This window comes from Pongo abelii, chromosome 15 (assembly GCF_028885655.2).
Source record: "Pongo abelii isolate AG06213 chromosome 15, NHGRI_mPonAbe1-v2.0_pri, whole genome shotgun sequence".
In the NCBI taxonomy this organism is placed as follows: Eukaryota; Metazoa; Chordata; class Mammalia; order Primates; family Hominidae; genus Pongo; species Pongo abelii.
Genome location: NC_072000.2, coordinates 68,798,498 through 68,824,335, shown reverse-complemented (window position 1 = coordinate 68,824,335; position 25,838 = coordinate 68,798,498). Strand labels below are relative to the sequence as shown.

At 45.8% G+C, this 25,838-nt stretch overlaps 1 long non-coding RNA gene across 1 annotated transcript; it reads right to left on the bottom strand.

Annotated features, from left to right (window-relative positions):
• Window positions 1-17,502: 17,502 nt before the first annotated feature.
• Window positions 17,503-22,994, bottom strand: LOC129049779 (uncharacterized). The gene is made up of 3 exons (XR_008513090.2): window positions 22,827-22,994; window positions 21,006-21,133; window positions 17,503-18,212 (listed from the first exon to the last, which is right to left on the bottom strand). It is a non-coding gene; the product is annotated as an uncharacterized LOC129049779 (long non-coding RNA).
• Between the last annotated feature and the right edge of the window lie 2,844 nt (window positions 22,995-25,838).

Below are 25,838 nucleotides of genomic sequence, written 5' to 3'. Positions count from 1 at the left end.
ACAGTATTTAGTACACTAACACACTGTGCAGGTTTAGGGCCTAGGAGCAATAGGCTATACCATACAGCCTAGGTGAGTAGTAGGCTATGCCATCTAGGTTTGTGCAAGTGCACTCTCTGATATTCACACAAGGACAAAATCGCCTTTTGGGGGACACATTTCTCAGAATGTATCCCCGTCGTTAAGCAACACATGACCATAGTTGAAGAAACTTTCAGGCTGGCTTCTTCCTTCTTGAAAGGGATTCGGGGCCATGCCTCTTTAAGACCAAGGAGAATTGACTCCCTTCCCCACCTGCCCTCTTGCCTTCCTGACTCAGACCTTTGCAGCCTTCCCTCCCTCGCAGCTGTTCCCAACGTTTACTGTAAAAAAAAAAAAAGAATGCGCTATTGTTTAAAGTGGCAATTAATTGTTCAGCCTCTCATGGGAAGGAGGGAAGCTCTGAAAATGTTAGTCATTAATTCCCAGTGATGGGAAAGTTCACTTTGACCTCAGGAGGTTACAACTGCCATATTTCAAATGGCAGATTTTGTAAAGTTTCATTCCTGTTGAATTAATCTAAAGTACTTCTACTTTGATTAAGGCACCAGGTTAGGTGCTGTGGGGAGGTACATAGAAACACAAAGGCATCCAGCCCCATCCATCCCTGTCCTTAAGAAAACATCTAGGGAGGAGAAGAATATTGCGCAAAGGTAGCCTGTGGGACCTGCAGCACTCAAGGGTCTGTGTCCCAGCATAAGGTACAGAGTTATGTTGGGGAGAGGAGAATTCTCCTTGGGCCAGGCTGGGTGCTCCAGGCTTCATGATGGAAGAGGGGCTGAAGATGGGCAGGCTTTAGACAGGCTTCCAGCAGCGGGGATGGCATTCTAGACAGGGCAGGTGACAGATGCAAAGGCCCAGGGGCAGGACTTTAAAAGATATAGTGGGTCTGGGCTGGGCCCAGTGGGTCATGCCTGTAACCCCAGCACTTTGGGAGGCTGAGGTGGGTGGATCACCTAAGGTCAGGAGTTTGAGGCAGCCTGACAAATATGGTGAAACCCCATCTCTACTAAAAATACAAAAATTAGCCAGGCATGGTGGCGTGCGCCTGTAGTCCTAGCTACTCAGGAGGCTAAGACGGGAGAATTGCTTGAACCCAGGAGGCAGAGGTTGCAGTGAGCTGAGATCGCACCACTGCACTCCAGCCTGGGTGACAGAACAAGACCCCGTCTCAAAAAAATAAAATAAAATAAAATAAAATAAAATAAATAAATAAAATAAAAGATATATTGGGTCTGAAATTCAGGTTCCTGAATAAGGCTTTGTTTAAAAGAAAAAAAAAAAAGAGCAGCTGGGCACAGTGGCTCACACCTGTAATTCCAGCACTTTGGGAGGCCAAGGCAGGTGGATCACGAGGTCAGAAGATCGAGCCCATCCTGGCCAGCGTGGTGAAACCCTGTCTCTACTAAAAATACAGAAAATTAGCCAGGCATAGCAGTGTGCGCCTGTAGTCCCAGCTACTCAGGAGGCTGAGCCAGGAGAATTGCTTGAACCTGGGAGACGGAGACTACAGTGAGCCCTGAGATCGTGCCGCTGCACTCCAACCCGGGCAACAGAGCGAGACTCGGTCTCAAAAAAAAAAAAAAAAAAAAGAGAGAGCACCTTGAAGTTTCTAGTTTTTATTGAATAGCCCCAGTAAAGCCTGAGATTTATCTTTCATCGCTAAGGAGAGGCCCAACTATTGGGGTGCAATGATTAAAATGGGAACACCATAGGGCACTCAAGTTCCTTTTTCCATGCATCACCTTTGGCGTGAGAAACACCCTAGCAGCTGAGAGCCCCGTGATGCAGATGACTACAGACGTGTTAAAAAGGACTCTCCTTTGACTGACCCTGACAGGTGCTGGATTCCGAGGAACTGGGGCCTCAGCTGAGGTCTTTGGGGTGGTAAAACCCCTTTCTCCTCCACACACAGCGATCCTATTACAGGTAGCATGGGCTTTTTTGCCTCGCACACATCATTTTGTCATTGGTTAATTCATTTCTACACTCGTCAGACCTTCTCTGTTTTCTCCACAGGAATCTTTGGAATTTCTCTGCTCTCCTCCATTACAGCAGTGGTTCTTGCCAGATAGATTACTGCCCTCTGGGAGGTGTTTTAGAAATTTGTAGGTGCTTTTTTTTTTTTTTTTTTTCTTTTTTGAGATGGAGTCTTGTTCTGTCGCCAGGCTGGAATGCAGTGGCGCAATCTCGGCTCACTGCAACCTCCACCTCCCGGGTTCAAGTGATTCTCCTGCCTCAGCCTCCCGAGTAGCTGGGACTACAGGCATGTGCCATCACACCCAGCTAATTTTTGTATTTTTAGTAGAGATGGGGTTTCACCATGTTGGCCAGGATGGTCTTGATTTCTTGACCTCGTGATCTGCCTGCCTCGGCCTCCCAAAGTGCTAGGATTACAGGCGTGAGCCACAGCACCTGGCTGTAGGGGCTTTTTTTTAGTTGTTTCGGCAATGGAGAGGGCATTATTGGCTTTAGTGGGGAGAGACCAGGACGGCCAGAAGTCCTCCTGCAATAGGCAGAAAAGTTTCACAAGAATTGTCCCATGCCCCACAGGACTTTTATATATCTAATATTTGAGTGTCACATGTTCCTACTTATAACCACAGCACAACCATAACAATTAGGAAATTCACACTGATTCAATAATACCATCGAATCCACAGACCCCACTTTATGGGTCCAGCATACAGACTAGGACCACAGGTTGGATTTAGTTGTCACGTCTCATTCGCCTCCCTCAATCTAGAACAGTTCCTCAGACTTTTCTTATCTTGCATGACCTTGACATTTTGAAGAGTGCAGGGATGTCCCTCACTTTGGATTCATCTGATTGCTTCCTTATGCTGTATATATTTTTCACAGGAACACCACAGCAGTGATGCTGTGCTCTTTTCAGTGCATCATATTAGGAGGCTCACAACATCGATTTGTCTCTTGCTCGTAGACACAGAGGGGCTTTTCACAAAAGACTTGGAATCATATATTGGGAAAAAAACAACAACTGGGAATTCTGTGCAACAAATCCTCTAATAATACACCATGAGCAATGGGCCACCTAGCAGTGGCCAAAGCCCAGTCCACAGAGGAGTAACAATGTCACTGGAAGGGCAGTAGGACAGAACTTCTCCCAGGGAGAAAACCTGCGTGCTTAGAAGGAATTCTTCAACAAGCCACCTGAAGAAGAGGGTAGGACCTCACAGGGCATTCTCAAATAGGTGAGAGAGTAAGGAGGTGGATGCAGGGTAAGAACAAAAGGCAGCTGACATGAAAGGGAAGAGGAAAACAGGGAAGCCAGGAAAAATGGGCTGGAGGACGAGAGAACAATGGAAGAAACCAGCAGCATCCAAAGACCTCAAATGTTCTGCTTCATTCACTTCACAGGGGTTTATAAAAGAAGTGTGAGCTGGGTGCAGGGGCTCACTCCTGTAATCCCAGCATTTTGAGAGTCTGAGGTCGGAGGGTCACTTGAGATCAGGAGTTTAAGACCAGTGTGGGCAACACAATGAGACCCTGTTTCTACAAAAATTTAAAAATTATCTGGGTGTGCTGGTGTGCATCTGTAGTCCCATCTACTCAGGAGGCTGAGGCTGGAGGATTGCTTGAGCCCAGGAGGTTGAGGTTGCAGTGAGCCATGATCGTGCCACTCCACTCCAGCCTAGGCGATGGAGTGAGATCCTGTTTAAAAAAAATTTTTTTTAATTAAGAGAAAAAGTTTATGTACAATATACTTATCCATTGGACTTGGAGCCAAATAGCCTATCTTAATCCTAGATAACTGGGTAAATTAATCAGTCTTGCTGAGATTCAGTTAACCTTTTATACTTATCCATTGGACTTGGAGCCAAATAGCCCTATCTTAATCCTAGATAACTGGGTAAATTAATCAGTCTTGCTGAGATTCAGTTTCCTTACCTGGTTTAAAAAAAAAAAAAAAAAAAGGAGAAAAAGCAGGATATGGTGGCTCATGCCTGTAATCTCAGCACTTTGGGAGGCTGAGGTGGGAGGATCATTTGAGGCTTGGAGTTTGAGATCAGGCTGGGCAACATAGCGAGACCCTGTCTCTACAAGAAATTTAAAAGAAAAGGAGAGAAATCCCTTGCAAAATGACTCTAAAAACTCCACGAGACAACATCTAGTCATATAGTCAGCTAACACAGATTGCGTGTCTACTGCATGGCACCACTGTTCTTCACACTGGGGATACGGCAGAGGACAAAACGGAAAAGAATCCCTGCCCGCACAAGGCCCACATTCTGGTGGGGCAGCCTACCAGACTATTCTCTGAGCTGTCAAGCACTGTGCACATTTAAGAAATTACTCTACTCAAAGGTAATAGTGATAGTGACCCGTGTAAAACAGATGGGGAAACTAAGTCACAGAGGTTACAATGGTAGTGTGTCCGGAATTGGTGGGTTCTTGGTCTCACTGACTTCAAGAATAAAGCCGCAGACGCTCTCGGTGAGTGTTACAGTCCTTAAAGGCGATGTGTCCAGAGTTTGTTCCTTCTGCTGTTTGGATGTGTTCGGAGTTTCTTCCTTCTGGTGGGGTTCGTGGTCTCGCTGGCTCAGGACTGAAGCTGCGGACCTTCGCGGTGAGTGTTACAGCTCTTAAGGCGGGGCCTCGGGAGTTGTTTGTTCTTCCTGGTGGGTTCGCGGTCTCGGTGGCTTCAGGAGTGAAGCTGCAGACCTTCGCAGTGAGTGTTACAGCTCATAAAGACAGCGCAGACTCAGAGTGAGCAGTAGCAAGATTTATCGCAAACAGCAAAAGAACAAAGCCGCCACAATATGGAAGGAGACCCGAGCAGGTTGCCACTGCTAGCTAGGGCAGCCTGCTTTTATTCTTTTATCTGGCCCCACCCACATCTTGCTGATTGGTAGAGCCGAGTGGTCTGTTTTGACAGGGCGCTGATTGGTGCATTTACAATCCCTGAGCTAGACACAAAGGTTCTCCACCTCCCCACCAGATTAGCTAGATACAGAGTGTTGATACAAAGGTTCTCCAAGTCCCCACCAGAGTAGCTAGATACAGAGTGTAGATTGGTGCATTCACAAACCCTGAGCTAGACACAGGGTGCTGATTGGTGTGTTTACAAACCTTGAGCTAGATACAGAGTGCCGATTGGTGTATTTACAATCCCTTAGCTAGACATAAAGGTTCTCCAAGTCCCCACCAGGTGCAGGAGCCCAGCTATCTTCACCCAGTGACTCCCGCACAGGGGCTGCAGGTGGAGCTGCCTGCCAGTGGCCGTGCGCCTGCACTCCTCAGCCCTTGGGTGGTCGATGGGACTGGGCGCTGTGAAGCAGGGGGCGGCACTCGTCGGGGAGGCTCGGGCCGCACTGGAGCCCACGGAGCGCGGGGAGGCTCAGGCATGGCGGGCTGCAGGTCCTGAGCGCCGCCCTGTGGGAAGGCAGCTAAGGCCCGGTGAGAAATTGAGCACAGCAGCTGCTGGCCCAGGTGCTAAGCCCCTCACTGCCCGGGGCTGGCCGGGCCGGTGGCTCCGAGTGCGGGGCCCGCGGAGCCCACGCCCACCAGGAACTCGCGCTGGCCCGCAAGCACCGCGCGCAGCCCCGGTTCCCGCCCGCGCCTCTCCCTCTACACCTCCCCACAAGCTAAGGGAGCCGGCTCCGGCCTTGGCCAGCCCAGAAAGGGGCTCCCACAGTGCAGCGGCAGGCTGCAGGGCTCCTCAAGGGCCACCAAAGTGGGAGCCATGGCAGAGGAGGAGCCGAGAGCGAGTGAGGGCTGTGAGGACTGCCAGCACGCTGTCACCTCTCAGTAACAGTAAGAAGAGAGAGGAGGTCATCTAATTCTGGAAGAAATGTGCCCATTCGGAAACTACCCTGACCGATGAGAGCAGAAAGCCCCGGAAGAATATTCACCGGACTTCTCTGGGGGAAGGATTACAGGTGAATTTTCACTCTTCTGTACTGTGTGAATGTTTTTAAATTAACATTTATTATTAGAATAATCTTTTTTCTGATTTTAAAAAAGGTAAGACATGGATTGAAATAGAGTCACAGGGTCGGGCTTGGTGGCTCACCCCTGTAATCCCAGCACTTTGGAAGGCTGAGGTGGGCGGATCGCTTGAGGTACGGAGTTCGAGACCAGCCTGGCCAACATGGTGAAATCCCATCTCTACTAAAAATAGAAAAATTAGCCGGCTGTGGTAGGGCGGGCACCTGTAGTCGCAGCTACTCAGGAGGCTGAGGCAGGAGAGATGCTTGAACAGGGAGGGGGTGCAAGGGGGTGCGGGGGGTGGAGGTTGCGGGGTGCAGGCTGCAGGGGCGGGGGGCGCTAGCGGAAGAGCCAAGATGGCGCCACTGTACTCCAGCCTGGGCGACAGAGTGAGACTCTGTCTCAAAAAAAACAAAAAACAAAAAAACACACAAAAACATAGAGCCACAGCCTCTCAGGAGCAAACTGAGTTTCTGATTAATTTCAGGAGCCTGGAGATAGAAAATCTGTTAGGGGAAAAGTTACTCCCTGCATTTGGTATTTGGTTCCCTCTTGCCTTTCTGGCTGTCTCTGCCTCTTTCATAAATCCAAAGCCTCCTGGAGTCTTCCCAAACTCACCCAACTGCTGACACACAGATGCAAACACGTGCAATTCAGTCCTTCATGATTTCCAGTCAGATTTCATTATTAAGCAACTACTTCCCTGCTCATTTTCTCACCTTTCTCTTTCACATTAGAGAGAGCCAATTTACACACAAAAGCTTTCGACAGAAGCACAAAAAAACAGCCTACTTAAATGTTTTATTGTGGTAACATACATAATATTTATCATTTTAACCTTCACAATTTAATGGCATTAAATACATTCACAATGTTGTATAACCATCACCACTATGTATACCAAAACCTTTTTCATTATTTTCAACGAAAATTCTGTACCCATTAAATAATAACTTCTCTTTTGCCCCTTCCTCCAGCCCATGGTAACCTCTATTCTATTTTTTTTCCTACAAGCAGACGCCACCATGTCTGCCTAATTTTTTTGTATTTTTGTAGAGACAAGATTTCGCCATGTTGCCCAGGCTGGTCTCAAACTCTGGGCTCAAGCCATCTGCCTGCCTTGGTCTCCCAAGGTGCTGGGATTATAGGGATGAGCCACCACGTCCCACTTTCTATCTTCTTTTCTTTTCTTTTCCTTTTTTCTTTTCTTTTCTTTCTTTTTTTTTTTTTTTCGAGACGGGGTTTTGTTCTTGTTGCCCATGCTGGAGTGCAATGGCACCATCTCAGCTCACTACAACCTCCGCCTCCCGGGTTCAAGCAATTCTCCTGCCTCAGCCTCCCAAGTAGCTGGGATTACAGGCACGTGCCACCATGCACAGCTAATTTTTTGTATTTTTTGTAGAGATAGGGTTTCACCATATTGGCCAGGCTGGTCTGGAACTCCTGACCTCAAGTTATCCACCCGCCTCGGCCTCCCAAAGTGCTGGGATTACAGGTGTAAGCCACAGCACCTGGCCTTCTATCTTATTTTCTACCTTATGAATTGGCCTATTCTGGGTACCTAATATAAGTGGGAATCATATAATATTTGTTTTTCTTTGTCTGGATTATTTCACTAAGCATAATGTTTTCAAGGTCTATCAATATTTTAGCATATATCAATATTTCTTTTTTATGGCTGAATACTATTTCATTGTATGAATATAGCACATTTTGTTTATCTATTCATCTGTTGAGGGACATTTGGGTGGTTTCTGCCTTTTGGCTATTGTGAATAATGCTGCTATGAACATCGTGTACAAATATCTGTTCAGGTTCCTGCTTTCAGTTCTCTTGGGTATATACGCAGAAGTGGGATTGCCGGGTCATACAATAGTTCTATGATTAGCCTATAAAAACAACTCATTTTGGAGGATTAAAAAAAAGAATAGCTTTATATTCTCACTTTATTTCATATCTTATAAAATCTTTTTGAGGTGCTTAGAAAAATACACACCATAAAAAGAGATAAAGAGTTAAAGGGGCCGGGCGTGGTGGCTCAAGCCCGTAATCCCATCACTTTGGGAGGCCGAGGCGGGCAGATCACAACGTCAGGAGATCGAGACCATCCTGGCTAACACGGTGAAACCCCATCTCTACTAAAAATACAAAAAAAAAAATTAGCCGGGCATGGTGGCGGGCACCTGTAGTCCCAGCTACTCAGGAGGCTGAGGCAGGAGAATGGTGTGAACCTGGGAGGCGGAGCTTGCAGTGAGCCGAGATCATGCCACTGCACTCCAGCCTGGGCAACAGAGCAAGACTCTATCTCAAAAAAAAAAAAAAAAAAAAAGTTAAAGGAATTGGGGCAAAGGGAAAATAAGGGTAAGAGCTTCCCAGTTAGTGCTTGGGCAGGGCAGATCAGCTCCATCAGAAAACAAGCGCTTGGGGCACACTGCTAGCACTTTCAAAAGGCAGCTTCCTATGCAGATGATTCCAATTCTACACGTTGGCCAAGCTGCCTCTCCAAATGGAGCAGGGCACGTGGTCTTCACTGTATACACAGACCACGTGGAAGCTGACACCATAACCTTACCCACAGCATGTTTCTCATGCACTCACAGACCTCCAGCTGGGCCAGTCCTTAGAATTATCTAGGGCAACTCTCTTGATTTCCAGATGAGGAAAGTAAGGCTCAAAGAGGTTAAGTGTCCTGCGGAGACACACAGAGAGTATAAGTAGCAGAGCTGAAATTCACACCCATGTGTCCCACCGACAGCCTAGTTTCTCCGGGTTACCACACCACCTCTCATTGCTGTTAAGTCAGCTTCCCTTCGCTTCAGTTGTGCGAACTTTACTTATTTGGGAAACGTATGGGCTGTATGAAATCATTATGTTCTCATTCTTTTTAAACTGTTCCAGTAGTTATGCAGTTTCAAGGTTCTGACGGCTAAAAGTACTATTATGTGGTACTAAGCAAGGTAGACATTAACTGTGACATGGGAGGGATGTCACAAATCCCATTGCTGAAGCTGAAGCTGCGTTACTTATTTTAGAAAACTTTCCATTAGTCGACTTCCCAAATAGAAGTGTTGCTTCCTGGTTTCCCTTGGTGATTTTTTAAATTGTGCTTAAACATGAGTGTCCGTTGAGACTACATGTAATTCCAGCATAACCAGGCTTGGTAATGACCACAGCTATTAACCTGTGATGGACCTTGTATCAGCCAAATATTTACCTAGCTCATGCTCACAACAGGTTGGTGGGACAGATCCAACGGCTCCTACTTCAGCTGGGTTTCCGTTTGGATCTTAATGTGAACACAGCTGCTTGGTTTTATTTATGTACATAGATTTTTCTGACATATTTCATCCTTTCCTAAACCAACTACCCTCGGAGGCATTGCAACTTGCTCTCTTCCCTCCATGAGTCATCTAAAAACACACTGGTGGTTTCCAGGACTTCCTCAATGTCTTTCTAGCTGTGTCTGGTGTAAGCTTATGGGCTTTCCCTGGCACAAGTTTGACAGGTCTACTCACTCATCTTTAATTCAGTTCCACAAACACTGCAGATGTGGTAGAGGATGGTCGTGGGCTCTAGAACAAAACAGCCCTGGTCTAAATCTCAGCTCTTACTTCATAACCTCCAGCAAGTTACTCAACCTCTTCGTGCCCCATTTTGTAATCTAAAAAATGGAAATGATAATATAACCATCCGCATTAGGTGATTATGAGAATTAAGAGTTAATATGCGTATCAGCCCTGGAAGAGTGCCTGACACATGTTGTAAATGCTCAGTACATTATTGACAAAATTCCTGCCTACTCCAGGTCAGGCATTGCCAGGCTTTGGGGATATAAGGATGAATAAAACACAGATTCTGCTTTCAAGAAGCTTGTTCAGAGAGCACACACACACAAAATATACAGTCCAGGCACGGTGACTTACACCTGTAATCCCAACACTTTGAGAGGTCGAGGTGGAAGGATTGGTTGAACCCAGGTGTTTGAGACCAGCCTGGGCAACAAGCAAGACCCTGTCCCTACAAAAAATTTAAAAATCAGCCAAGCATGGTGGCACACGCCTGTAGTCCAGCTTCTCAGGGGGCTGAGGTGGGAGGATCACTTGAGCCTGGGAGGCCAAGGCTTCAATGAGCCATGATTGTGCCACTGCACTCCAGCCTGGGCAACAGAGCAAGACCTTCTCTCTCTCTCTCTCTCTGTCTCTCTCTCTCTCTCTATACACACACACACACACACACACACACACACACACACACACACAGAGACATATGTATATGTGTGTGTGTGTGTGCGTGTACACATGTGTATGGCAACATTACATATTCTTATGATGGACTTTTATTTCTTGATTTTTTTGGAGGTGGGAGTCTTGCTGTGTCACCCAGGCTAGAGCGCTATGGTGCAATCTCAGCTCACTGCAACCTCCGCCTCCCGGGTTCAAGCGATTCGCCTGCCTCAGCCTCCCAAGTAACTGGAACTACAGGCATGTGCCACCATACCTGGCTAATTTTTATTTTATTTTATTTTTAGTAGAGACAGGGTTTCACCATGTTGGCCAGGCTAGTCTCGAACTCCTGACCTCAAATGATCCACCTGCCTCGGCCTCCCAAAGTCCTAGGATTACAGGCATGAGCCACCACGCCCAGCCTATCATGGACATTTTAAAAGAAGATAGTAGCATAGCATTTTTGTGTTTCATGTGGAAACTTGTTGCTATATTATTACCACTGAATACCAGCATTTTCATTTAGAATTTGTTAAATGCCCCTATCCATTAATTCACCAACACGTATTGAGCACCTGCTATATTCTAGGCACCATACTAGGCACTTAGGATATACATGTGATACTGACACAAAATGTTAGTATATCATTCTTCACTGCCTTCCCTCTTCCTACACTTTCTACGCCTCACTCAGGAGTGCCTATGATTGCCTACCTGCTTCTTGGGGCTTCCGGGTAAGGGGGAGGGTGGAGAGTCAAGAGAGGTTGATTCGATCTATATAACTGAGGTGGCGAGGGGGTAACAGGAGAGAAGTGAAGATTTCAGTAAGTTTGAAAGAAGAGATTTGGGGAAGCAATTGCTGTGATGAGAAAACTGTGGGAAAATTAAAGAGTGAAGAGGAAGTTTTGAACTTCTACTGGGCATTCTGCAGTGTCTTTCCTTCTTCCCATGCTTCTTCGGTAGAGACTTCAATGGTTTTTCAGTGCTTTTGGATGTCAAACTAGTGCTGCTTTTGAATATGATGCCATGCTGAGACTGGCTGTAGCAGTCAGCTTCTGAGAAAGCCCTCAGTGAGCCTTGCCTCCTGGTGTTCATGCTCTTGTGTCTTCCCCTCCCACACTGAGTTGGGATGAATTATGTAATAATAGGATATTGCAGAAAAGAAAGAGTTGAACTTCCAATGCTATAACCCTCATTGTGGCTTCCATCTTGCTCAATTGGATCACTTGCTCTCTGGTAAGTCAGCTGCCATGTTGTGAGGATACTCCAGCCGTCCCATGGAGAAGTCCACGTGGGGAAGAACTGAGCTCCACCCCCACTCCCCAAGCAAGCATAATTTGCCAGCGATGTGAGTGAGCCTACTTAGAAGTGGATCCTACAGCCCTGACCAACATTGTGCTATGGCTTCATGAGACCCCTGAGTCAGAACCACTCAGCTAAGCCATTCCCAAATCCCCAACCTGTGAGAGATAAAAAATATTCCCTGTTATTTAAATCTCCATGTTTTGGAGTAATTTGTTACATAGCAGTAGATAAGCAAAACACTGGCCATTAGTTGGCCAACTTTATTGAGGTTACCCAAATATAACCTGAGTTTCCCAGGCCACCCCAGCCTATGGGAACAAAAGGGGACACAGCAAGAATAATACTCAGATTCCATGGCTGGGCATGATGTCTCATGCCCTTAATCTCAGCACTTTGGGAGGCTGAGGCAGGAAGATTGCTTGAACACAGGAGTTCAAGATCAGCCTGGGCAACAGAGCAAAACCCCAGATCTACAAAAAAATTAAAAATTAACTGGGTGTGATGGCACACACCTGTAATCCCAGCTACTCAGGAGGCTGAGGCAGGAGGATGGCTTGAGCCCAGGAGGTCAAGACTGCAGTGAGCAGTGAGTGTACCACTGCACTCCAGCCTGGGTGACAGAGTGAGACCCTGTCTCATACAAAACCCCAAAACTCAGATTTCACTGGCTCTTGCCTTATCTGCTGAAGCCAGACCTATACCTGCAATCTTCTGTTAATCAACCATCCCACACATCCCACAAACATCCCTCATGATGTTTGTGAATCATGAGAAGAGGGACCAGTCTCACGTGTGTGTGTGTGTGTGTATGTGTGTACAAGACTGTTCTCCCTGAGTGCTGTTTTGCTCTCTCACCCAGTACTTCCTATGGTTTTCAAGATACCACCATCTCCTGCCAGGAGATGGTGTTGCCACTGGAACTCATGCCCTTCCCAAGCACCAAAGTCTCCCATGGGCCATGGCCCGCTTTCCAGCTATTCCCCCTGCAGAACTCACTGGACCAAAGCTGGAGCTGCTGTATGATGAAGTGGTAGCAAGATGCTTCTCTCCTCTCCAATGCACTGCCCTTGCCCTGGAGGTCTGTAGAGATTTTACTGAAATCTCGCTTTTTACTCACAACCATCTCTCTCCTTAGGTCTCAGACATGTGTCCACAGGTTGGGCAGGGACAGAATCAAAAGATTTATATGTTGTCATCAGGATTCTCACTAACCTTTAGTGACCCAGAATTTGTGACTGGGCTAGGCTCAACATGGCTACAGGCAGTTCTAGGCTCACATCACGTCAGTTTGGTCATCCTAAGGAGGGAGAGGACTTCTTGCTTTAGAAGACGTAACTCCCAATAAAAAGCTCTGATTGGCTAAGCTTGGGTCTCATGCTTGCCTCTTAGGCTGAAGTGAGGGGGAAGAAAGGGGACTGTGATTGGCAGCCTCATCAGGATCACCTTCCCCAAGGCAAGGAGGCCTGCAGTAACCCTCAAACGTGGGTAGGTAGCAAGGGAGGGGGAGAAGCTGGTGGATAAAAACAACAGCTTTCAGGCCAGGAGCAGTGGCTCATGCCTGTAATTCCAACATTTCGGAGGCCAAGGTGGGAGGATTGCTTGAGGCCAGGAGTTGGAGACCAGACTGGGCAACATAATGAGACCCCATCTCTACAAAAATAAAAAAGATTAGCTGGGTGTGGTGGTGCAACTATAGTCAAGGCTACTTGGGAGGCTGAGGCAGGAGGATCACCTGAGCCCAGGAGTTCAAGGCTGCAGTGAGCTATGATCATGGCACTGCACTCCAGCCTGGGCAACAGAGCAAGATCCTGTCTCAAAACACACACACACACCCCAATAAAATACACAGCTTTTTGCTGTACCCCCATTTCCAGACCTGCTTAGGCAGCAGTGGCCCCAGCAATCCCAGCCATTCAAGGACACAGTCGCTGCCTCTGCGGAGCTTGCTGCACCCAGACTCAGGCTCAAGTGCAGCACCTTCTTTGACTCCTCCAGTGCACACCTTCCTGAGACGAGTTCAAGGGGCAGGCTGCAATGACTTCTGCACCTGCATTATCATCTTTCTTCTAAATTCCCCTGAGCATTCCCCCCAGGGTTGCCTTCCCCTGATTCGCCTCCGATCTGTTCCAATTCTCCAAAAGTTGCTCCCACAGAATGAACTTAAAAAGCATGCGCAGATGCATAATCTCCAGCCCAGTCCTCAGCTTTCTCAATCAGCTGTGGTCATTTTAGGTCGGGGCACTCTGGAGCCCAGGTGTTATCATTTCACGTAATGCAGGTGTGGCAGCCTCCCCCTTCCCACCTCATCCGTTGTCCCTTTGAGGTGAGCAGAGAATTGCTCTTTCCTGACCAGGGACATCTTCTCTGCTGACCGCAAACTATCAGTCCTGTGCTGCCACCACCCCCGATGACACAGGGGCTGTGACATTTCACCAGTGTCCCTTTAGGATGCCTGACGGGGTTTTCTGTGTGAACCTGCCTTGCCATCCTCCCCAGGCGGCTAAGGCGATGTCAGCCATCCTTTGTGGATGGCCAGGTGGTTCTTCGAAGAGCAGGTGCCGTGGGAGGAGCAGGAGTTTCAACTACGCAATGCTGTCATCGCCTCAAAAGCAACATAAGGGGAGAGAGTTGCTGCACAAGCTGCCCAGGGCTGCAATAACCAAGTACCACAAACTGGGTGGCTTACAACAACAGACATTTACTGTCTCACAGTTCTAGAGACAGGAATTCCACACTCAAGGTCCCAGCGAGGCCATGCTCACTCACTCGGAAGGTGCTCGGGAGGGATCTGTTCCAAGCCTCTCTTCCTTGGCTCTAGTTCCTTGGTGTGTGGCAACATCACTCCCATCTGCACGCGGTGTTCTCCTGTGGACATGTCTCTGTGTGCAAATTCCCCCCCCTCTTTTTTTTTTGATAGAAAGTTTCACTCTTGTTGCCCAGGCTGGAGTGCAATGGCACAATCTGGGCTCACTGCAACCTCTGCCTCCTGGGTTCAAGTGATTGTCCTGCCTCAGCCTCCTGAGTAGCTGGGATTACAGGTGCCCACCACCACACCCAGCTAATTTTTGTATTTTTACTAAAGAGAGGGTTTCATTATATTGGTCAGTCTGGTCTCGAACTCCTGACCTCAAGTGATCCGCCCACCTCAGCCTCCCAAAGTGCTGGGATTACAGGTGTGAGCCACCACGCCCGGCCAATTTCCCCTTCTTAGAAGGACACCAGTCATAGTCAATTAGAGTTCACACTAACGATCTCATTTTAACTTGTTTAACCCTATCTCCAAAAGCACAAAAAGACCCTATCTCCAGATAGGGGCACATCATGAGGTGCTGGTGGTGAGGATTCCAGCCTATCCTCTGTGGAAGAAACACAATTCAACCCATAAGAACTGCAATCCTGGGCCTTCAAAATAAGGTGGTGGGGCTGTAGGATGCTTTCTGTCTTTCTCTTTTAACTTCTCTTCTGTACTCCAAGTTTTCCTCTTTCCAGGCAACTGACTTTTCCATATCCCCTGGTCCAGGGTTCCTTAGCCCCGCCTTGGCTACAGCAGAAGGTCTCTTGTGGGATTCTTCTGCCAGTGGAGGCCCCTGTGCTGAGCCATTGCGATGCTGCAGTGCAAGGTGACTGTGTGGTTGGGGATCACTATGCAGTTCAGTCTTCTCACCAGCCAGAGGAGCGACAGATGTGTTCACCGCTTTTCCCAAAAAGGTGACAAACCATTCCAAGATAAGCACTGACCAGTCTCAATGCTTGTTGGCTTGTTTATTCGGTGCAGTTGAGTTAATCATTCTCTCCAGTTCAAGGGAATTTCCATCAAGGGTCATCGCTACCTCCTCTTCTATTTTTTTTTTTTTTTTTTTTCGAGACAGAGTCTCACTCTGTCACCCAGGCTGGAGTGCAGTGGCAGGATCTTGGCTCACTGCAACCTCCACCTCCCAGGTTCAAACGATTCTCCTGCCTCAGCCTTCTGAGTAACTGAGATTACAGGTACCCACAAACATGCCCAGCTAATTTTTTGTATTTTGTTTAGTAGAGACGGGGTTTTGCCATGTTGGCCAGGCTAGTGTTAAACTCCTGACCTCAGGTGATCTGCCCGCCTTGGCCTCCCAAAGTGCTGGGATTACAGGCATGCACCACCATGCCCGCCTAATTTTTTGTATTTTTAATAGAGCCGGGGTTTCACCATGTTGGCCAGGCTGGTCTCGAACTCCTGACCACCCGCCTCAGCCTCCCAAAGTGCTGGGATTACAGGCATGAGCCACCGTGCCTGGCCTACCTCCTCTTCTCCTGCTTGGTCTTTTCCTTTCCTCATCAATCGTCTCTCCATCCCTGCCTCCTTCCAAAGGCACCCACTCTGGGGTTTGCTGCAGGTCCTTGTCAAGTAGATAGAGGTTTTTTGTTTGTACTTGTAATTTATATAAATAGCGTAGTGTTCTAGATGGTATCTGTCTCACCTGTATCATTCTATTGATGTTCCTCATGTTAATACGATTTTATTCTCACTCCTTGTGTACCATAAGCTCTGACATTTGTTAGGTTAAATAACATTTTATTCTTTCTGGACCAGTTTACATTACAAGAGCCTTAGAAGTCACTATAATTGATACTCTCCTCCACATCCTGGAGGGGCAATGCTCAGTCTGATTCGATTGACTTCTCATTCTACATCTTTCCACACATCTCCCTTGGAAAGGGCAATGGGGCCTTTCCCACTTCACCTCATGTGGCCCAGACACTTAAAAATGCACTGCAGTCGGCCGGGCACGGTGGCTCATACCTGTAATCCCAGCACTTCGGGAGGCCGAGGCGAACAGATCACGAGGTCAGGAGATCGAGACCATCCTGGCTAACACAGTAAAACCCTGTCTCTACTAAAAATACAAAAAAAATTAGCCGGGCGTGTTGGCAGGCGCCTGTAGTCCCAGCTACTTGGGAGGCTGAGGCAGGAGAATGGTGTGAACCCGGGAGGCGGAGCTTGCAGTGAGTGGAGATAGCACCACTACACTCCAGCCTGGGCGACAGAGCAAGACTCCATCTCAAAAAAAAAAAAAGCACTTTGGTCGAGATAAATGATGCAGTGAGGATTCAACCAGCCATATCCAGCATGTGGGGATTGCAGAGGACAAACGACCTGGTTTCTTTAACACATAAATGTGATTAAAAGAAGGCAAGGGGTTAAGGGAGAAATGACAATGGATTAAGAAATACTTAAGAGATATATCAACCAAATGCAATGTGAGAACTTTATTTAGATCAGGATGTAAAAAAAAACTGTAAAAAGATATTTTTAAAGATATTGGGGGGCGCTGGGCGTGGTGGCTCACACCTGTAATCCCAGCACTTTGGGAGACCGAGATGAGAGGACCACTTCAGCCCAGGAGTTCAAGACTAACCTGGGCAACATAGCGAGACCCTGTTTCTATTTAAAACACACACACACACACACAAACACACACACACACAAGATATTAGGGTAATTTGCAACACAGATTATAAATGAGATGAGATGAGATGATGGAATTACTAATTTTGTTAGGCACGGTCATTTCGTTATTGGTATGGTAGTTATAAAGTTCTTACCTGCTAGAGATGGAAACTTGAAGCCAGATGAAATAATATGATGTCTAGTATTTGCTTTAGGACTCTGAGCCTAGTGCAGTGGCTCACACCTGTAATCACGGCACTTTGGGAGGCTGAGGTGGGAGGATCGCTTGAGCCCAGGAATTGAAGACCAGCCTCAGCAATATAGCAAGACTCCGACTCTACTACTACTACTACTACTAATAAAAATTAGCCAGGTGTGGTGGTGCACACCTATGGTCCCAGCAATGACTCTAGTGTAGGGGCCAGCAAGCTTTTTCTGTAAAAGACCAGATAGCAAATACTTTAGCTTTTGAGGGCCATATGGTCTCTGTCATGACTGCTCAGCCTTGCTGTTGTGATGCGAAAGCAGCTACAGACAATACATAAGTGAATGGCATGGTCGTGTTGCAATAAAACTTTATTTACAAGAAGAAGAGGCAGGCTGGATTTGGCCCATTGGATTGTCATTTACCAATCCCAGCTCTACCGCAAAAAAAAAAGGAGGGGGCAGATAGGTGAAAAAGATGGACAAAAGGTCGATATTTGTTGAAGCCGGATGACTTAATACATGGTGGTTCATTTCACTATCTTCTCTATTTTTGTATGTTTGAATATTTCCATACATAAAAAATATTCAAATGCATGGAAGAGATCTTTTTGCAGAAAAAGGCCTTTCACCTCCCTCCTTCTCTCTTTATCTTCCCCACTTCTTTTACCTTTGCCTGTCATTTTCTCAGGGCTGTTTCAGATGCCCACTGGCACACACACTTTCACTTCAATGTATTTTCAAAATCAGAGTGAATGTCCTAGACAGCCCCACTGCTGAGGAATGCCACAGAATTCTGCAGCAAATCCTTAGGATGGGGTCGCAGATGGTTTCCCAAGAGACTCCCAGGCCGTTTCCTCTCCGAGTTTTATACACTTGTAAACACTTTTCCTAAAATGGAGATTCCAGTCCCAGGGGCTGAAGCACACCGCCCTCAGGGAAGCACTGTTGTTTTCTTCTTTCTCAGCAGGAAACAGGAATGTCCTGGGGAGTATTAGAAATTTACCAGACGGCTCTGGTGAAGGGCTGGGAACTTCAGCTGGAATTTGGAATATGGTCAACATCTGGGAGTTCAAAGGAAAAAATGTGAAGTTATTCATCAGACTCCATAAATTCTCTTAAAAGTAGATCATTATAAAATAAAGAGGAGACACTAGGGCATGTTGTCAGGTTAAAGGAATTACACACATCTCCCATGAAACTGCCCTGAATGCGTAGGCGGAGCACATGTGTCATTTCAAATTGTGGGTGGCAGCTCTACTAAGGAAAGAACAGCCTTTAACCCTTCTTTTCCAAGATCCTTCAGGACATGATGGGGCCTCTGCAAAAGCTGGCCCTACCCTGTCTTCCCCGTGCAGGAACTGGGTGCTCTCTACCTCTCCTTAGCATGTGCCTCTGCCCCGCCCCCGGCAGTGGTACAGGAAAGGGGACCCAATCCAGACCCCAAGAGAGGGTTCTTGGATCTCACACAAGAAAGAATTCAGGGCAAGTCCATAGAGTAAAGTGAAGCAAGTTTATTAGGAAAGTAAAGGAACAAAAGAATGGCTACTCCAGAGACAGAGCAGCCCCGAGGGCTGCTGGTTGCCCATTTTTTATGTTGATTTCTTGATTACATGCTAAACAAGGGGTGGATTATTCATGCCTCCCTTTTTAGACCATATAGGGTAATTTCCTGTCATTGCCATGGCATTTGTAAACCATCATGGCACTGGTGGGAGTGTAGTACTGAGGATGACCAGAGGCCAGTCTCGTGGCCATCTTGGTTCTGGTGAGACTTAGCCGGCTTCTTTACTGCAACCTGTTTTATCAGCAAGGTCTTCATGACCTGTGTCTTGTGCCGACTCCTGTCTCATCCTGTGACTTAGAATGCCTAACCTTCTGGGAATGCAGCCTAGTAGGTTTCAGCCTTATTTTACCCAGCCCCTATTCAAGAAGGAGTTGTTCTCGTTCACATGCCTCTGACAGCAGGATCTTGCTCTCTCTAGTCACCTATCTAAGCTCAACACTCCATCTGAGTTCTAGCTCTTGTTGAAGGTAAGAGACCTTTCCTGACCATGCCAGCTCCTGGTAGGCTCTCTTCTCATGAGCTTCTCCAGCACATTCTGATGGTACCACCTGTTATCACATAATGTGTTTTGCCCTATTTACCACCTAGGAGAATGAATGCTGGCTGCTGTAACAGATGATCCCAATTCTCAGTCGATTAACACAATAAAAGTTATTTTCACTCATGTCACAATACAACGTGACTGTTCCTGGCCAGGTAAGCCTCCCACATAGTCATTCAGGGTCCCCCAAGCTCTCTCTACTTTGTGGCTCTATCCTCTTCTAGGTCCTTGGAGTCTTGGCCATTTAGTTGGCAGATGAAGAAAGACAGCATGAGGAAGGTACACTCATTTCTTTCGTAAAACACTTTGGGAGATTCATCCATACTGTGATGTGAAGCAACAGTTCATTCTCTTTCATTGCTGTATAATATTCCATTGCATGAACATACCATGATTTATTCATTCATTCTACTACTAATGGGCATTAGGTTGTTTTCCGTTTTAAGCTGTTATCAATAAAGCTATTATGAACGTGTCTTTTGGTGCACATATGTGTACATTTCTGTTGGGCATGTACCTAGAAGTAGAATTCCTGGGTCATAGGGCATACATATGCAAAGGTTTGGTATATGTTGGCAAATAGTTTTCCAAAGTGATTAGACAAATCCACATGCCCATCAGCATTGCATGAGACTTCCAGTTGCTCCACCTCTTTGCTGACACTTGGTATTGTCTCTTTTTCATTTAGCTATGCTGGTATGGCTGCAGTGAGGTCTCCTTGTGGTTTTAACTTGCATTTTCCTAATGACTAATGTTATTGAGGACTCTTTTAATAGGCTCATTAGCCATTTTGATATTCTGTTTTGGGAATTTCCTGTCCAAGTCTTTGGCCTACTTTTCTATTGGGAAGTCTGTTCTTTTCTTATTGGTTTGAAGAAGTTATTTATACATTCTGGATATGAATTCTTTGTCAAGTATATGCATTGCAGATATAGTCTCACTCTGTAGCTTTCCTTTTCACTCTCTACATGGTATTCTTGATAAACAGAAGTTTTGAACGTTAACAAAATTATGAAATATCAATCTTTTCTTTTATGGTTAGTATCTTTTTGTGAACCATTCAAGAAATCTTTGTCTACCTCAAGGTCATGAAGATATTCTATGTTATCTTTTAGAAGCTTTATTATTTTGCCTTTCACATGTAGGTCTATGATTTATCTGTAATTTATTTTTGTGTTTGATATGATGTAGAAATCAAGGTTTGTTTTTTCCTGGTTGAATAACACCATTCTTCCTCCCATTTCATTGCAATGGGAACTTTGTTGCAAATTAGGTGACTGTATATGTGTGGGTCCATTTGGGGACTCTATTTTATTATATTGGTCTACTTGTTTATGCTCTCTCTGCTATCATGTACTTTTAGTTGTGGTAGCTTAAAAATCAGTACTTTATATCTTCTATCTTTGTTCTTCCTCAAGATTGTCTTTGCTATGCTTAGCACTTGGCATTTCAAAAATTGCTTATCAGTTTTTACATGTACACATATAAGTCTGCTGGGATTTTGATTAGAATTGAATTGAATCTATAAATAAATTTGGGGAAGTTAACAGCTTTATAATATCCTTTCAATCCATGGACATAGCAGTATATGCTTCTTTTTTTTTTTTTTTTTTTGTAGTGTTTGGTATAGAAGTCTTACACATCTTTTGTTGTTTATTCCTAGATAGTGTTTTTTTGATGTTATTGACAAGGGAACTATTTTTGCAATTTCACTTTCCAAAGACATACAATTGATTTTTCTATACTGACCTGTCTGGTTATCTTGACACATTCATTTCTTAACCATTTTGACCACTCCTACTCACAGTTCATTAGCCAGAATGAACTGGCTACATCTAAATGCAAGGGAGGCTGGGACAGTGAGCCTATCTGAGTACCTAGGAAGAAAAGGAAAGGAATTTCAGTGAACATAGAAGATTCTTCTACACTCTATGTTGAGATTTGAACATCCATGGGTTTACCCTGTGACCTCATTATGCTGCAAGGAGTTATAAAGCTTTATAAAGCTCTCCAGGGACTTAAACCAAGTGTTCAGCCAATTTATAACTTGAGGAGTCCTTTAGAATACTTTAATTTGAAAAAGACTGCATTAAAAGTTAAACTCTTATAAACTGTGGTACATCCATTTGATGGAATATGATTCAGCACTAAGAAGAAATGATCTATCAAGCCATGAAGACGTGGAGGAAACTTAAGTGCATATTACTAATCAAAAGAAGCCAATCTGAGAATGCTATATACTGTATGACTCCAATTATATGATACTCTGAAAAAGGCAAAACTATGGAGACAATAAAAAGATCAGTGGTTGCCAGGAGCTAAGGGATGGAGAAGGATGAATAGGCAGAGCACAGAGGATTTTTAGGGCAGTGAAACTACTCCATATGATACTATAATGGTGGACACACGTCATTATACATTTGCTAAAACCTGTAGAATGTATAACAGCAAGAGTGAATCCAAATGTAAACAATGGACTTTGGGTGGTAGTGATGTGTAAGATAGGTTCATTGATGATAACAAAAGTACCACTCTGGTGTGGGATGTGGGTGGTGGTGGAGGCTTTGCATGTCGTGGGAGGAGGCATATGTGCACTATGTACCTTCTGCTCAGTTTTACTGTGAATGTAAAACTGCTCTAAAAAATGAAGTCAGCCAGGCATGGTGACTCACGCCTGTAATCCTAGCAATTTCGGAGGTCAAGGTGGGAGGATCACTTGAACCCAGGAGTTTGAGATCAGCCTGGGCAACACAGAGAGATCCCAACTCTACAAAATAAAAATTAAAAATTAGCCAGGTGTGGTGGTGTGTGCCTGTAGTCTCAGCTATTTCGGAGGCCGAGGAAGGAGAATCCCCTGACCCCAGGAGTCTGAGGCTACAGTGAGCCGAGATCGCACTACTGCACTCCAGTCTGGGTGAGAGAGTGAGAGCCTGTCTCAAAAAAAAAAAAAAAAAAAAAAAGGCCAGTCACGGTGGCTCACACCTGTAATCCCAGCACTTTGGAAGGCTGAGGCAGGCAGATCATGAGGTCAGGAGTTCGAGACCAGCCTGGCCAACATAGCAAAACCGCATCTCTACTTAAAATACAAAAATTATCTAGGCATCGTTGTGCACGCCTGTAGTCCCAGCTACTTGGGAGGCTGAGGCAGGAGAATCACTTGAACCTGGGAGGCGGAGGTTGTGTGAGCCAAGATTGCGCCACTGCACTCCAGCCTGGGCAAGAGAGCACGACTCTGTCTCAAAAAAAAAGTCTATTTTGGAAAATTTAAACTTTGTCACTTTGGATGATCATATGGCCCCAAGGTAATCATAAACATATATGCAAAGCATCACTTTGAAGTCACATGGTAGAATTCTGTCATAAATTCAGAGTGGACATAAAAATGAACCAAATTATGCTCACGTTGCTATGATTTTAGATTAGCATTGAAATAAAATGCATGTCACACACTTCCTAAAGAACTTGCAGGCTATACTCCCGACCCTACTCCATCCCTTGATTATATTACAACTGCCTAAGGCTGAAGTCACACATAAACAAGCTATAACCTGCCAAAGCTCGCTTCTTTACCTTGTGAATGACCTGGTTCAAATTTTTTCTCTTACTGCAATCTCTTGTTTTGTTTAATTGCTGTTACCAAGCACAAATGATTCACCTCTTTCAATTCATCTAATTTGCTTATAACAAAGCAGCTAAGCCCATGGTTCAGTCACTAAACCCCAATGGCAGGTATTGGGCATTGCTGAGTTATGATTGGTTGAATTTGAGGGTGGTCTTTCGTCTGTCAACAATGCCCATTCATGAGACTACAAAATAGAATTAACTGCTTTTACAGCTGGGTGTGGTGGCTTATGCCTGTAATCCCAGCACTTTGGGAGGACAAGGTGGATAAATCACTTGAGGTCAGGAGTTTGAGACCAGCCTGGCCAACATGGTGAAACCTTGTCTCTAGCAAAAAATACAAAAATTAGCCAGGCATGGTGGCGGGCACCTGTAGTCCAAGCTACTCGGGAGGCTGAGGCACAAGAATCACTTGAACCCAGGAGGCAGAGGTTGCAGTGAGACCCTGTTTAAAAAAAAAAAAAAAGAATTAAGAATTAACTGCTTTTTTTTTTTTTCCTTGAGACAAAGTCTCTGTTGCCCAAGCTGGAGTGCAGTGGCGCAATCTTGGCTCACTGCAACCTCCACCTCCTGGGTTCAGGCGATTCTTCTGCCTCAGCCTCCCGAGTAGCTGGGACCACAGGTGCATGCCACCGTGCCCGGCTAATTTTTGTATTTTTAGTAGAGACAGGGGTTCACTATATTGGCCAAGCTGGTCTCAAACTCTTGACTCCATGAGCCGTGAGCCGCCCGCCTCGGCCTCCCAAAGTGCTGGGATTACAGGCGTGAGCCACTGCGCCTGGCCCGAATTAACTGCTTTTACAGTGATCAGATGTGCTCTTGTTTCCTATGTTTCACAGGACATAATTTATATGAGTACATACCTGCAATGCTCAGTTCAATGGGTTCCTAAGTTGGCATACGCCAACACAGTGTCTCCCGCTAAAAACACGTGCACATTTTCACTGCGCGTTTTGTGTAGATTGCACCTCTGTGAACAAAGGGGAAACTTGTGTATGAATGGAGTGCTGCCTGGTTTCACATCAGGCCAGGAGGGTATCTGATGAAAACTATCAAGGGCTGAGGCTCAGGTACAATCCTGCAAGAGTTTGAACGCCAAGAAACAGTCCTAGGCCCTGAGTCTCCTCACAGAGGAGCTGCGTCTGGTTATGCTTCATGCCCTCCACTGCAAGTCTTGCAGAGAGAGGGAGCTGCTCAGGGGGTGGTTTCCTGGCTCTACAGAACGTTGTTCTCACTTTCTCTTACCTTCCCTCTCCCTCCCCTCCTGTTTTCTCTCTCACTGTCTTGGCAGATGTTTAGCTAAGTGAGTTTCCTATTGTGGTCCTGTCAGAGGCATGTGAGCCAGAGCAACTCTGAACAGGAGCTGGGTAAAATTAGGCTGAAACCTACTGGGCTGCATTCCCAGACAGTTAAGACATTCTAAATGACAGGATAAGGTAAAAGGGCGGCACAAAATGCAGGTCATAAAGACTTTGCTGATAAAACAGGTTGCAGTAAAAAAGCTGGCCCAAACACACCAAAACCAAGATAGCCACGAGAGTGACTTCTGGTCATCCTCACTGCTACACTCTCATTAGTGCCATGACAGTTTATAAATGCCACGGCAACGTCAGGAAGTTACCCTATATGGTCTAAAAAGGGGAGGCATGAATAATCCACCCCTTGTTTAGCATATCATCAAGAAATAACTATAAAAATGGGCAACCAGCAGCCCTCGGGGCTGCTCTGTCTATGGAGTAGTCATCTTTTTATTCCTTTACTTTCTTAATAAATTTGTTTTTGCTTTGCACTGTGGGTTTGCCCTGAATTCTTTCTTGTATGAGATCCAAGAACCCTCTCTTGGAGTCTAGATGGGGACCCCTTTCCTGTAACATCTTCTCCTCCATTCCCCCCACCCCCTGCACTCCCCAGCACACAGGGCTTTGCCGTTAGATGGCCTCTCTAATTTTTGTTTTGCTTTGTTTCAATATGTTTCTTTTTTATTTGCATAAATTTAAGGGGGACAAATGCAATTTTCTTTTCTCTTTTAAAAAATAATTTCAAGTTTTATTTTAGATGCGGGGGGTACACGTGCAGGTTTGTTCCCCAGGCACATTGCATGATGCTCAGGTTTGGGATATGATCGATCCTGTCACCCAGGCAGTGAGCATAGTACCCAATAGTTAGTTTCTCAACCCTTGCCCTTCTCCCTCCCTCCCACACTAGCAGTCTGCAGTGTCTATTTTTTTTTCTTTTTTTGGATTGGGGGGGTTGTTTTTTGTTTTTTTTGAGACAGAATCTTGCTCTGTCGCCCAGGCTGGAGTGCAATGGCACGATCTCGGCTCACTGCAACCTCCGCCTCCTGGGTTCAAGCTATTCTCCTGCCTCAGCCTCCCAAGTAGCTGGGATTACAGGCACCCGCCATCATGCGCGGCTAATTTTTGTAGAGATGGGGTTTCACCATGTTGGCCAGGGTGGTCTTGAACTCCTGACCTCAGGTGATCTGCCCGCCTCAGTCTCCCAAAGTGCCGGGATTACAGGCATGAGCCACTGCACCCGGCCCCCAGTGTCTATTTTTGCCATCTCTATGTCCGTGAGAATGGAATGTTTAGCTCTCATTTATAAGTGAGAACATGCAGTATTTGCTCTTCTCTTCCTGCATTAATTCCTATGCGTTAGGATAATGGCCTCCAGCTGCAGCCATGTTGCTGCAAAGGAAATGACTTCGTTCTTTTTTATGGCTGTGACAAATGCAATTTTCTTACATGGGTATCTTGTTAGTGGTGAAGTCTGGGCTTCAATGCATTCATCACCAGAGTAATGTATATTGTGCCTGTTAAGTAATTTCTCATCATCCACCCTCCTCTCACTTGTTTCAATATATTAGGGGTTTTTGTTTTGTTTTGTTTTGTTTTGTTTTGTTTTAATGTGCTGGTGAATCACATCTGAACTTTAATTAGTGGCTTACATTAAAATTCTAAG